Below are 15,084 nucleotides of genomic sequence, written 5' to 3'. Positions count from 1 at the left end.
CTATTTTTATATTTTTTATATTTTATTTGATAGGGTTTTCGATTTTTCACTTCAATTTTAGCATTAGGGACATTGTTGGAATTTTCAGAATTGTTATGTTGCATTGCATTGTTATGATGATGCATGACTAGGGCTAGTTCTGTGAATCTTCGTTCTCTTGAACCTGAAATAGATATGACATTTCATTTACGTCGTAGACTTAATAGAGCTGCTAGTGTTAACGAGTTAGAGTCAGATACTGAAATTGACAACTTGTTGCAAAAGATGGCTGATGCGAATAATAGAACCTTAAGACAACTTGTTGCACCTAATGTTATTTATAATGCATGTCGTATCACATATCCTGAAGTTATCGTACCATTTGAACTTAAATCTGGTTTAATATACTTGCTTCCAAAGTTTAATGGTCTCACAGGTGAGGATCCCCACAAACACTTGAAGGAATTCCATGTTGTGTGTACTACCTTGAAGCTTCAAGGAGTCACAGATGACCATATTAAGCTGAGAGCCTTCCCATTTTCACTCCAAGATGCTGCCAAGGACTGGTTATACTACCTTCAACCAGGTTCTGTTACAAGTTGGAATGATCTCAAGATCTTGTTTCTAGAAAAATTCTTCCTTGCCTCAAGAGCTACTTCAATCAGAAAAGAAATATGTGGCATCAAGCATATTGACAGGGAATCATTACATGAGTATTAGGAGAGATTCCAGAAATTAATATTAAGTTGTCCTCATCACCAGATTTCTGAACAATTGCTCATCCAATATTTTTATAAAGGCTTTCTACCTATGGATAGAAGCATTTTGGATGCTGCTAGTGGGGGAGCACTTGTTGATAAGACCCTAGAAGCGGCAAGGGCTTTGATTGAGAACATGTCCATTAATTCTCGGCATTTTACAACTAGAAGCAATTCAACAGTGTAGACAAATGGTGTGAATGAAATTCAAGCTTCTTCCCATCAAGAATTTAGAAGGAAAACCTGATGAGCTTACATCTTTAGTAAAAAAATTGGCAATAGGTAAAACCCAAGCATTGGTATGTGGTAATTGCACTTCTCAAGAGCATCCTTCAGATTCATGTCCTACATTGTAAGAAGACCCAATTGCTGATGCTCCTCAAGCATATGGAGCACATATATATAATCCTTAAGCCAACTATGATCTATCATCTAACAGGTACAATCCTAGTTGGAGAAATCATCCCAACCTGAGATGGGGGAATTCATCTGCACAACAACAACCTAGGCAGCAACAACAAAATATTCCTCAACAGCAAAACAATGCACCTTCATTAGACGACCTCGTTAACCAGATGACTATCCAGAATCTCCAATTTCAACAAAGAACAAATTCCACCATTCAAAGTTTGGAAACAAAAATTGGCCAGCTAGCCACTTAATCAATCAATTGCAGACTTAGCGGTCCAACCAATTGCTTGCACAGTCAGTAGTAAATCCAAATGCTCGCAATGTTAGTGCAATTACATTGAGGTCTGAGAAAGTTGTTGAAATACCAAAGGTACCTGAAACTGCAGTGAAAAATAACAAGGTTGCTGAGGATACTTTAATATCTGAAACTGTTGATGTTGAGCAAAATATACCACTTCCTTTTCCTCAAAGGGCAGTGAAGACTAAGAAAATGGACGAGGCAGATAGGGACAACGAGATCCTAGATACATTTAGAAAGGTGGAAGTGAACATTCCCCTCCTTGAAGCAATTAAACAGATTCCAAGATATGCAAAATTTCTAAAAGATTTGTGCACACACAAGAGAAGGTAAAAAGGTAATGAAAGAGTAAACATGGTGCGAAATGTTTCAGCTCTCATTCTGCCCATGCCTCAGAAATGCAAAGATCCAAGAACTTTTTCCATTCCATGTACCATAAGCAATAATCAATTTGAAAATGCTATGTTAGATTTAGGAGCTTCCATTATTGTTATGCCTACATCTATTTTTAACTCTCTTGCTCTTGGACCTATACAGAGTACAGGTGTCACCATTCAATTGGCGATCATGAGCAATGCTCGTCCCGCTGAACTTGTGGAGGATGTACTTGTTTGAGTTAATGAATTGATATTTCCTGCAGATTTTTACATTCTGGACATGGAGGGAGAGAATAAGTCCAATAGGGCGCCTATCATCTTAGACAGACCACTTTTGAAAACTGCTAGAACAAAAATTGATGTGCATGCTGGAACTCTATCCAATTTGGTGATAGCATTGTAAAATTTAACATCTTTGATGCTATGAAACACCCCATGGAAGAGCATTCTATTTTTCAAATTGAATTGCTTGCTGATTTGGTTGATGACACTTACCCCGATATGTTTGCTACTGAATTTCCTTCATTGTCTAGTTTTGATGATACTTATACTTGTGAATTATGTACAAATGCTCAATTGTGCTATGTGTGTGCTGAGACCGAAGTTGCCTTGCAGGTTGATCACTGTGATGATATTGATATTTCTACTAACATAATTGATCTTGAAGACTTAGCTTCGGCCACTGGTGTTGTACCTTCCATTGAACAACCACTGACCATAGAGCTTAAACCACTTCTTGAAATTTTGAAATATGCATATTTAGAAGGAAGTGGCAAGTTACCTGTGATTATTTCAGCCAAACTTGAAGATGAACATGAAGATAAGTTGTTGCAGATTTTGAGAAAACACAGGAAGGCAATCGGATGGACCTTGGCTAATATTCCTGGTATTATCCCATCCATGTGTATGCATAGGATACTACTGGAGGACGGGGTAAAATCAATCAGACATCCCCAAAGGCGGCTTAACCCATTAATTTTGGATGTTGTAAAAAAAGAAGTGACCAAGCTCTTGCAAGAAGGTATTACATACCCCATCTTTGATAGTCAATGGGTGAGTCCGGTGCAGGTAGTCCCTAAGAAAAATGGACTCAGAGTGGTTAAAAATGAAAATAATGAACTTATCCCCACACGAGTGCAAAACAGCTGGAGGGTATGCATCGATCACATGGGACTAAACCAGGCAACTAGAAAAGATCATTTTCCTTCACCATTCATTGATCAGATGCTTGAACGGTTGGCTGGTAAGTCACATTATTGTTTTCTTGATGGTTTTTCTGGTTATTTTCAGATCCATATTGCATTAGAGGACCAAGAAAAGACCACCTTCACTTGTCTTTTTGGCACATTTGCCTACAGAAGGATGCCCTTTGGCCTATGCAATGCTCCTAGCACTTCCCATTGCTGCATGATTAGTATTTTCTCTGACTCGATAGAAAATTGTGTTGATGTTTTCATGGGTAATTTTATTGTGTATGGTTCCTCATTTGATGCATGCTTAAATAATTTAGATAGAATTATGAAAAATGTAATTTTATTGTTGAACAAGGCATAGTTTTGGAACATGTGATCTCTAAAAATGGGATTGAAGTGGATCCTGCCAAAATTGATGTGATTTATAATTTGTCTTACCCATCTTGCATCCGTGAGATTCGTTCTTTTCATGGCCATGCAAGTTTTTACAGGCGTTTTGTCAAGGATTTCATCAAGATAGCTCTTCCGCTGTCAAATTTGCTGCAAAAAGATGTCAGTTTCACCTTCGATGACAAATGCAAGAAGGCGTTTGATTTCTTAAAGGCATCACTGACCTCTACTCCCATAATTCAGCCACCTAATTGGACCCTCCCTTTGGAAATTATGTGTGATGCATCATACTATGCATTGGGAGCAGTCCTTGCACAAAGGGTTGGTAAGGCTGCCCATGTTATTTATTAAGCTTCTAGGACTTTAGATTCTGCCCATCCTAATTATACTACCATTGAAAAGGAACTTTTAGCTATTTTTTTGCACTTGATAAGTTTAGATCATATTTGTTAGGTTCGAAGGTAGTTGTTTTTACTGACCATGCAGCTTTGAAGTTCTTGTTGAAGAAACCAAAAGCAAAACCGAGATTGATCCAGTGGATGTTGTACCTCCAAGAATTTGACTTAGAGATTAAAGATAAGAGTGGAGCAGAAAATTTTGTGGCAGATCATTTGAGCACAATAGAAATTGATGAGGACACCATCCCCATTCAAGATGACTTCGTTGATGAGCAACTGCTACAGTTGCGTGAGGTAACTCCTTGGTTTGTTTATTTAGTTAATTATCTAGTTGCTGGACTCTTTCCTGTAGATGCATCCCGAACACAAATCCACAAACTTAAAAATGATTCTAAAAACTATGTGTGGGATGATCCATATATGTGGAAATTTTGTAGTGACCAGGTGATTAGGCGATGTGTATCCCACCATGAGGCTCAATCAATTCTTCATTTTTTTCATGCCTCTCAAATTGGAGGACATTTTGGTCCTCAATGGACAGCAAGAAAAGTCTTAGGCTCGGGTTTCTTTTGGCCCACTTTGTTGAAAGATGCTTTCGAGACTTACAAAACTTGTGAACAGTGCCAAATAGCAGGAACATCAATCACTCGTAGGAGTGAGATGCCTCAATAACCTATGCTTTTCTAAGAAGTATTTTGTGACACCCTAAACCCCAAAATAATATACATAATAAATTATATCATATTCCTATAAAATTTGCAGCGGATAAATAAAAATATGTTACCAAGAAAATAAAAACTTTTATTTTTAACTTAGGATATCAGGTTTCTCAAAAATCAAAAGGTACACTTTAAACTTATTTTCTCCATTATAAGAGTGTAATCTAAATAAGCTTGATTTAAGTATTATTACTTGATTTAATTTAAAAACTTACTAGTATTTCTAAGATTTTCCTACAACAGTTCGTTTCAAATTAGATAAGTAAAATACAATTTTAAACCCTTATTCCCGGTATCACCTATCAGAGCATGGTTCCTCCCAAACTTGAACTTCAAGATTCACTAACCTGTAACAACTGCGATTTCGCAAACACAGGGCCAAGCCAGTCAAACACAAACAACGAAGGAGGTGAGTTTCAAAATCATGATGACAGTATAATACAAGTAAGAAGAACACGCAAACAATCATAATAGAACCGTATCATTACACAAACATTCCATCAAGAAAATATCACATTAAAAAGTCAAAATCACTAACGAAAAATAAAAAAAATTCACTATAACATCAAATCATCTAAGAGAAATTATCACCACACACGATACATATTAATCACAACAAAACAATCACAATAAAATGCAATGCTATGCATGAGCTTAGACTCTACTTCACAATGTGGTACCATTCTAACTCTGAAGTACTTGGTTAGGAGGCTTGATACTATGCCACCATCCCGGTGGACGGACAATTCAAATTGGCCATGTCCTCATAGATCCCCTCAACTCAATCCGAGACACATATACGTGACAGTCGAGGTAAACATGTGTTGCGTGGTAGCTCCCGACATTTGGAGTGCTACCTCCAAGTCACCTAGGAATTCCCCACCCGAATACCTCCAAGGTTTAACAATCTTGCCTTAAGGCTCGACAGCAGACCGCCACGACCAGGCTCATTCAGTTGTACTTCCCTGGAATCACTAGGCTTGTCAGGCCCTACCTATATGATGACAAAATAATCTTCACTTCACAAATTCACAATATTTATCTTCTCCCCTCGTTGGTATATGATACTCCATTGAAACCGTCATCTCAAACACAAATTGAAATCACCATTATTTCATCAACTATGGGGTTAATTCAATATTCTCATCACGGTTTAGAACATCACTATCATCGTCACATAAACTCATCACAAATTTATAGCATCACTATCATCAATCAAACATTATCACATAAACTTATCACAAATTTATAACATCACAATTATTAATCGTACATCATCTTTATTACATAAAATTATCACAACACATCCATCTTTTGTTATCACATCACATAAACTCATCTAATCACACATATATCTAAATTTAATTCGACACCCAATATCACAATAATATCAATATCACACATTCAAATAAATTAAATCAATCAACACCCTACAAATATTTCTATTCTATATTTTAATCTCACAATTTTCATATTTGCAAATTAATTAATTTATCCCTCAAAGGACTACTGGAATACATAGCGAGCCCCTGATGAATCGTTGGGAAATACGGTTTTCCCGTCCATCTCACAATATATTATACTCATGAATTCAAACGCTCTCTCACCCTTACCTTATTTCGACGCTTTCACACATGAGTATGATTCCTTGAGAAAGCAATATTTGTTTTTTGATTTCTTGTCCTTCAATCGATCTAACTCGACACTTTATGGATAAACGTCAAAAATAAATTATGAGAAAATACTCTAAAAACTAAATTTCGAAACTCGGTTTAGCAAAATTACCGTAATTCAGAAAACCAATCAGTGGATAATATAGCCACTTTTCACACAATCGTTTTCGCGTTGGTTTCACTCAAATCGGACTTACGGTAAAGAAGAACGATGCAAAATAACGAATTCTGTAAACGGAAAAATCGAGTATTTTAGGGAGAAATTCGGATTGTTAAAAATCTGGAAAATTGTGTTTAATTGAATAGCTAAATGTGTAAAACAACATACTGAAATTTGGACGAAAACGGAGAAACTTTTCTGGAACAGTTATTGATCACCGATGCCAAACGATAGGTTGTTGGTGTTGTGTTTCCTCTTTGGTTTCCGAGCTGCCCCGTCCAATTCCTTTTTTTTGTTGTTGTTTTATTTTATTAACAATTAGGGTTGGTAAAACCCATTGGTCCCTTTATTTATTTTTAAATAAAACCAATAATTACTAAAACTAATGTTTTAACATTTTTTTACATAATTTAATTACTAAATATTGCTAATATTTACAAACTAATATTTTATAAAATAAAGTAATTAATCTTTTAAAATATATTAATAATCAAAACTCTCATATTCAAAATAATCACCATCGTGGTACTTTTTTTTTAAATGCTCAAATTAAAATACTATCATCATTAGAGAATATTCAAAATTATAAAATAAATAAGTATAAAATTAACACTTTATATTAATTACTAAATCATACTAAATATATATAATTAAAATATCATAATAAGTATATAAAAATAAAGAAAATCAAACACAATATTACCAGTATATCAAGATTATTATTTATAAAATAAATAATTAAAATAAAATATATTTATAATTAAATAAATATAATTAATTACACATTTAATATTAGTCAAACGCATAAAAGAATGTTATATTAATTGGGTGCACATATATACACGTTAAATCGCATAAAATCTTATTCTTCAAAATATTACACTAAAATACTATTACTTTAAAAAATATATATAATATAATAAAATATTTATTATTTATATCGCTCATTTAATATAATGTGTATGAAACTAGCACATCATAGAAAACATTCATATAACAAAAATTAATCACAAAGTTTATTAACATATATTTTATAATAATTTTAACATCAAATTAATTATTTAAAATCCTATTTAATTAATAAAATATTTTATCATAAAATTTAGGGTGTTACAATTCTCCCCTCGTTAAAGAAATTTCGTCCTCGAAATTTGAAGTGAACAACAACCAAACTGATCCACCCTAAAGATTCAAACTTAGTCTATAAACATATTTAAGGTATTCATTACTTTTTTTAAGCACAATATGTCCAAAAATGAATTAGTTTAGCATCATAGGCTAACATGGCACAATAAATCAATTAAACACATCATACTCAACAACAACATACCACATTCAATTGCATCAAATAACACATATCGTTTTCAAGTTCAACTAATTTCTCAAACAATATTGTATCAGTTTTACTCTTCTTAAGGAATGTTTAAATCCAAACAATATTTGCTCTACAAGTTTCACAAAAGTTAGACATATAGAAAAACATTTAAAATATTTCACACCTTCAATAATTACAAATAGAAATGCATATAACAACTCAATGACAAACAATCAATTAATCTTTAAAAAAATTGGGTGTATAATGATAGTGAAATAAGATAAATATTTTTATATATAGTTAAACACACTCAAAGTCCAACTTAATTTTCAAAGTCTTATAAACAAAATTCATTTATAGAACTCATACAATAGTTCTCGTCCTTATGAAATGAGAGAATACAGAACAAATAAAATACTACCACAATATTCTTATTCATTTTAAGCAAATCAGTTAGAAGATCAAACATACTTATTTGAATGTTTAATTTAAGTACACACCATTATCCTAATATTCGTGTCACGTAATCAGTTATTACAATTCAACATTGATGTCACATAAGACTCATAATCACTTAAAGTTGTATTAGAGATGAACACCTAACTATTTCCAAAATAAAATTAACAAATATTTATAACAATAATAACAATGAGTTATTATTACCTCTTTTATCGACAATTAATCATCGGGGTAGCTAGTCCCTCCTACTCATGTCGTCAACTACTTAAGGTAACCATAACTGTAGTCATTCAAATTCAAACATGGGTAATTAAAAGTATCATTAACATGGTTCAGGAGTGTGAAGGCGGCGCCACAACTCCTACTCCTCACTTCAAGTTAAAAACTCATTTAACTACACCTTCCTAGTAATTTATTTGTAATTTACAACTAGAACAACAAAAGAAAGTACACTTGCATCAATATGAATCACCAATCAAAATAAAGAAATATAGAATTATTTCACTTTTATACACACTCAACTACTCTAAACACCATTCAAAAATTCTCAACACTTAGAATGTTTGAAACACAAACACTTTCACATTCACCTAATCACGTATACATGCATATAACTAATTCAATAATTGACATCATGATGTAGAATATTTTTAAAACTATTTTTAAAATCAATAAGATTACTAAAAATTCACCAATACCTTAACCACCAAAATATTTAAGAACTCTTAAAATCATTTTTTTTTTCAATCTATATTTTGAAATCAAATCAAATCATGTATATAAAATTTGATACAAAATTTTCTAACTCACCAAGACTTCTAAAATAGTTATATTTTTTTTCCTGATTTCTGAAAACTATTTTTCCAACAAATCTTCTAGATTTTTATTTTTATTTTTTTTAAAAGCAGCACATAGTAAAACTTGGCGTAAATTATTTTTCTTTTGTGTGACTAATCTAAATTTTAAATAAAATCATCATAAATATATATATATTTTTTTTATTATTTTAAGAATCAACACAACTCCAACACAATACGACGAGTTCACAAAATCTTTGAGACGTGACGACTCGTCGGAGCGCCGGAAGGGTCAAACGTCAACTTCACCGAAAAATACAAATGAGTAGTGCTTCTTGAAGGTTTTGAAGAGAGGAATCCAAAAACGATTTCAGTTTTTTGAGATGACAAACGTGGCGATCGGAATCGGTCAAAAACAGCTCGCCTAAGGAAAGAAACGCGGTTGTTTCTGATTAAAAGGAGTCACGATTGATAAAGTTGATACCAAAAATGGATTCAGTGGCCGATTTTGTGTGGGATAGAGGTTGGGATCGTTTCAAAATGGCAAGGAATTGATGGGACGAATTTGAGGAAGAGGGTGTTATGCGTGTTCACGTTCACGTTGTGCTGCTGTTTGTTCTTTCTGTTTTTAATTGCAGATTGAGGGGTGTAGATGACAGATGTACAGGTGCAGGAGTAAAACAGTCTGTAAGACCCAACACAGGGGAGTCAAGTCTGAAGCAGAAATGAGGGTGTAATGAACAACTCGCAGGTGTAGAAAAGAAAATGTCCAGTAATAGCCCAAATTATTATGCAGTACTAGAATATAGGGGTGTAAATAGTCGTCTCATCCAAAATTCATTTTTTTGTATTTCTAAAAGCCCTTAATCAATAAATAGTTTATTTTATTTTCCTAGAAACTTTTCTCCAAAATACTAATTTTAACATAATATCATTTATCCTAAATATAGATAAGTATAATTTTAACCAAAACTCTCATATTCAAAATAATAACTATGATTATTACTATAACATCTTTCAAAATAATCACATTAAAATACATCATCTTTATAGAATAGTCGAAATGATCAAATAAATAAACAACAATTTATATTACTTAATAATTAAAAATAAATATGTGCAACTATATAAAAATAAAGAAAATCAATATTAAAATTACTAATATATCAAGATAATTATTTGTAAAATAAATAATTAAAATAAAATATGTTTATAAATAATTAAATATAATTATGTGTACACTTAACGTCGGTCAAACGTACTAGAAAATATCATATTAACTGCAAACACACATATATACATGTAGAGTCACCTAAAATCTTATTCTTTAAAATATTTACACTAAAATACTGTTATTTATAGAAAAATATATAAAATAATAAAATATAATATTTGTTATTTTGTTATTTATATCACTTATTTAGTCAAATCTATACAAAATTAGCGTATCATAGAAAACTTCCATATAACGAAAGTTAGTCACAAGATTTATCCACATATATTCTAAAATAGTTTTAAAATCAAATTCATTATCTAAAGTCCAATTTCATTAAGAAAATATTTATTATAAAATTTGGGGTGTTACAATTCTCCCCTTGTTAAAGAAATTTCGTCCTCGTAATTTGTGGTGAACAACAAATGAACTAATATCAAACTAAATGCCCTCAAGATTCAATTTAGTACCCAAAGATATCATCACCATACATAAGACATTCACTAGTCATTTAAGCACAATATGTCAAAAAATCAATTAACTTAGCATGATAGGCTAACATGACACAACAAATCAATTAAACACATCACAATCAATAACTCAAATATGAAGAAAATATAATGATCAATCATTATCGTTTATAGATAAAACTAAGAATGTAAATTTAGTCAACAAGAACTTACTACATTTAGTTGAATCAGTTAACACATATATCATATACATATTCTACTAGTTTTACTCTCTTAAAAAATGTTTAAATTCTAACAACAATTACTCTACAGGTTTCACAAAAGGTAGGCATATAGAGAAATATTTAAAATATTTCACACCTTCAAGAATTATTTCACACCTTCAAGAATTGCAAACAAAAACACGTATAACAACTCGATGACATGCAATCACTTAAGTCTTTTTTTTTTTAAAGAAAAGTAATGTGTATGTATAATCATAGTGAAATAGGATAAATATTTTCACATATGGTTTCAAACACACTCAAAGTATAACTTAATTTCAAAATCTTATACACGCATTTTATTTATAGAACTCTTACAACAGTTCGAGGTCCTTATAAAATGAGAAAATATAGAAAAATAAGATACCAACATAATGCAAGTTACGTAGAAGATCAAACGTACTTAATTTATACACACCTCCAACCTAATTTTCACGCAACATAAACAATTATCAGCATTCAACATTGATGTCATATAAGACTCATCATCACTCAAAATTATATAGTAGATTAACATGATTTTTAACTATTTCAAAAATAAAATTAACAAGTTTTTCTAACAATAATAATGAGTTATTGTTGCCTCTTTTATTGACGATGAGTCATCGGGGTAGCTAGTCCCTCTTACTCATGTAGTCAACTACTTAAGGTAATCATAAATGCGGTCATCCAAATCCAACCAAGGGTAACTAAAAGTATTTTTAACATGGGTTCAGGAGTGCGAAGGAGGCGCCACAACTCCTACTCCTTACTTCAAGTTAAAAATTCACTTAATTGCACCTTCACAATAACTTATTTTTAATTTACAACTAGTTGCAACAACAAAAGAAAGGACAATAACATCAATATATAACCAATAATTCGATTGAAGAAATATAAAACTATTTCACTTTTAAATGGTCTCGACTACTCTAACTCTATACACTAATTCCCAAAAATTAGAACACATGAAACACAAACAATTTCATATTTACATAATCATATACATGCATATAACTAATTCAATAATTGACATCATGATGTAGAATATCCTCATACCAATCCAATAACTACAAATTTATCACAAATAAATTATTAATTAACTTTTCTTTTAATCAATCTTTATCATTTATCAAAGATAGAAAGAAAGATTTTTCAATTAGTAGATAAAGTATGCAACAATTTTTACTCGAAGTTAATATAACAATCATAAAACTAAAATAAATCTCGTAGTACATAAATTATTTTAGTGGTTAATCAATACTCTAAAATTTGATTTCAAACACTTAAATTATTTTAAAAGGATCACTAATCTTTTAATGCCATAAAATAATTTTTCTTCATAATTTCAAAATTTTCCTTGGATTACTTCTCAATAAATCTTACAATTTTTTTTAACTACTTTTAAAATCAATAAGATTACTAAATTTTCACCAATATCTTAACCACCAAAATACCTCTCAAGATATTTAAGCACTCTTAAAATCAATTTTTCTTTTAACCTATATTTTGAAATCAAATCAAATCATGTATATAAATTTAGATACAAAATTTTTTAATTCATCAAGACTTCTAAAATAGTTATATTTTTTTTCCTGATTTCTAAAAACTATTTTTACAACAAATCTTCTAGATTATTATTTTTTTTCTAAAAAAAACAGCACATAGTAAAACTTGGCGTAAATTATTTTTCTCTTGTGCGAGTAATCTAAATTTTAAATAAAATCATCATAAAAATTTATTTTTATTATTATTTTAAGAATCAACTCAACTCTAACACAATCTAATTCTCTAAAATAAGTCAACCATAATTCACACATAAAATATTTCCTTTTATAAATAAATCAAATTTAATCCCTTCAGATACAATCATCTACACTTTCAAGTGATTTAGATACAATCATCTACACTTTCAAGTGATTTAACATTAAAATCCATGCTTTAAAATCATTTTTTTTTTTACTTTTTTTTTCTTTTTTTTCTCAATTAGTAGACATTTTATCATGTGACCCCCCATTTTTTTGTACAATTATAAATCACTATTGAGTTCTTAAAATCTAAAACTCTAATATCAAATTAAACTCTATTGAGTTCATAATATCAGAATCAATCAATTAATCATTCCAAAGGAAATATCTTAACACACCCAGTATTCAATATTCACATTAGCCCCTCTAAACCAACATAACAACAAATCATTTTGATTTTCTTAAAAACAACACGTAGTAAAATATGGTGTAGATTTTCAGCTATTTTAAGTAGTAAATAAAATCAGTAGTATAGAATTATTGTTACTTTATAAACAATAAAAATTCAACTCAATTTAATTTTTTTTTAATAATCAAGAGTAATTTAAACAAAAGTTATTTTTCATTTTACAAAGTAAGTCAACCCTAACACTTTCACGTAATTTTTTTTCTTAACTTCTAAGTTGTACCACCTTCAATATTCAAGAATTATTATTATTATTATTATTATTATTATTATTGTTATTATTATTATTATTATTATTATTATTATTGTTATTATTATTATTATTATTATTATTATTATTATTACTATTATTATTATTATTATTATTGTTATTATTATTATTATTATGAATTTCCTAATATTTCAAAATTACTGTTAACTTTCTAAATTGACTTCATTAGCAAGATCAAAACTTTAATAATCATGTAATAACCCTAAAGACAAGGTGTATCAATCGATAATTAGTACCACATCGAATAAATTCATAGTTTCAAACATATAGTAGCCAATGAAAAGAAAAAATTATTTCTAACTATCCACTATAACAAAAGAGCAAAAAAAAAAAAAAAAAAATCAAAGTTATAAACACAAGTTCAATCAAAAGGTAATTAACTCAATCATGTAAACAATTCAAATTAACTTAAACTTTAAGAAATAATTTCCTATTATATTTAATCACTCAAATAGGAACTTAGAATCCACAACACAACACGATAAGAGTAAGAAGATAGTAAATAGTTAATTAGTAACTTCAAAAATATGTAAAATTATACAAAAGCATACATCACATAACAAAATAATTTAACGGGGAAAAACCATAATAGTGAAAACAATTAATACACAAGAAAACACAATTGACACGAATAACATTTGACTCACATTGAACCCACACTCAACCCACTCAGTCTGATTGGACAGACCTGCTATGATACCACTAATGTGACACCCTAAACCCCAAAATGACATATATAATAATTTATACTAGATTTGTTTGGGTAAAATTCGCAGCGGATAGAGATAATTAATTTACAAGGAAATAAAAACTTTTGTAACTAATTTAGGATATCACGTTTCTCAAAGTACACATTGAACAACTCAAACTTTATTACTCAATTAAAACAATTTAATCTCAATGAACTTGATTTAACTATAAATTCTTATTATAATTCCAAAAACTTACTAGTACTAAGGTTTTCATATAAAAAGTCTTTTGTATTTACATACTAAAATATAAATTACAACTCTAAATTCCCAGTATCACCTATCAGAGCGGGGTTTCTCCCAAACTTGAATTTCAAGACTCATTAACCTGTAATAAAATCGATTTCGCAAACGCATGGCCAAGCCAGTCAAACACAAACAACGAAGGAGGTGAGTTTTGAAATCATGTTAATAGTATAATATAAGTAAGAAGAACACACAAACAATCATATTACATTGTATCATAACACAATCATTCTTCAAGGAAAAATATCACATTATAAAGTTAAAACCACTCAAGTAAAATCAATGCATTTCACTATAACATCAAATCATCTAAGAGAAATTATTATCACACACGATACCTATTAATCACAACAAAACAATCATAAGAAAATGCAATGCAATGCATGAGCTTATATTTTACTTCACAATGTGGTATCATTCTAACTCTGAAGTACTTGGTTAGGAGACTTGATACTATGCCACCATCCCGGTGGACGGACAATTCAAATTGGCTATGTCCTCATAGATTCCCTCAACTCAACTCGAGACACATATACGTGACAATCGAGGTAAACGTGTGTTGTGTGGTAGCTCCCGACATTTGGAGTGCTACCTCCAATTCCCCTAGGAATTCCCAACCCGAATACCTCCAAGGTCTAACAATCTTGCCTTAAGGCTCGACAGCAGACCGCCACGATCAAACTCATTCAGTTGTACCTCCCCGGAATCACTAGGCTTGTCAGGCCATACCTATATGATGACAAAATAATATT

At 30.6% G+C, this 15,084-nt stretch overlaps 1 pseudogene; it reads left to right on the top strand.

The window, feature by feature from the left end:
- The first annotated feature begins 264 nt into the window (after nt 1–264).
- LOC140918757 (uncharacterized) lies at nt 265–3,234 on the top strand (annotated as a pseudogene).
- The last annotated feature ends 11,850 nt before the right edge of the window (nt 3,235–15,084 follow it).

This window comes from Cicer arietinum, chromosome 7 (genome assembly GCF_000331145.2).
Source record: "Cicer arietinum cultivar CDC Frontier isolate Library 1 chromosome 7, Cicar.CDCFrontier_v2.0, whole genome shotgun sequence".
Taxonomy (NCBI): Eukaryota; Viridiplantae; Streptophyta; class Magnoliopsida; order Fabales; family Fabaceae; genus Cicer; species Cicer arietinum.
This window is presented reverse-complemented; position numbering and strand designations above follow the sequence as displayed.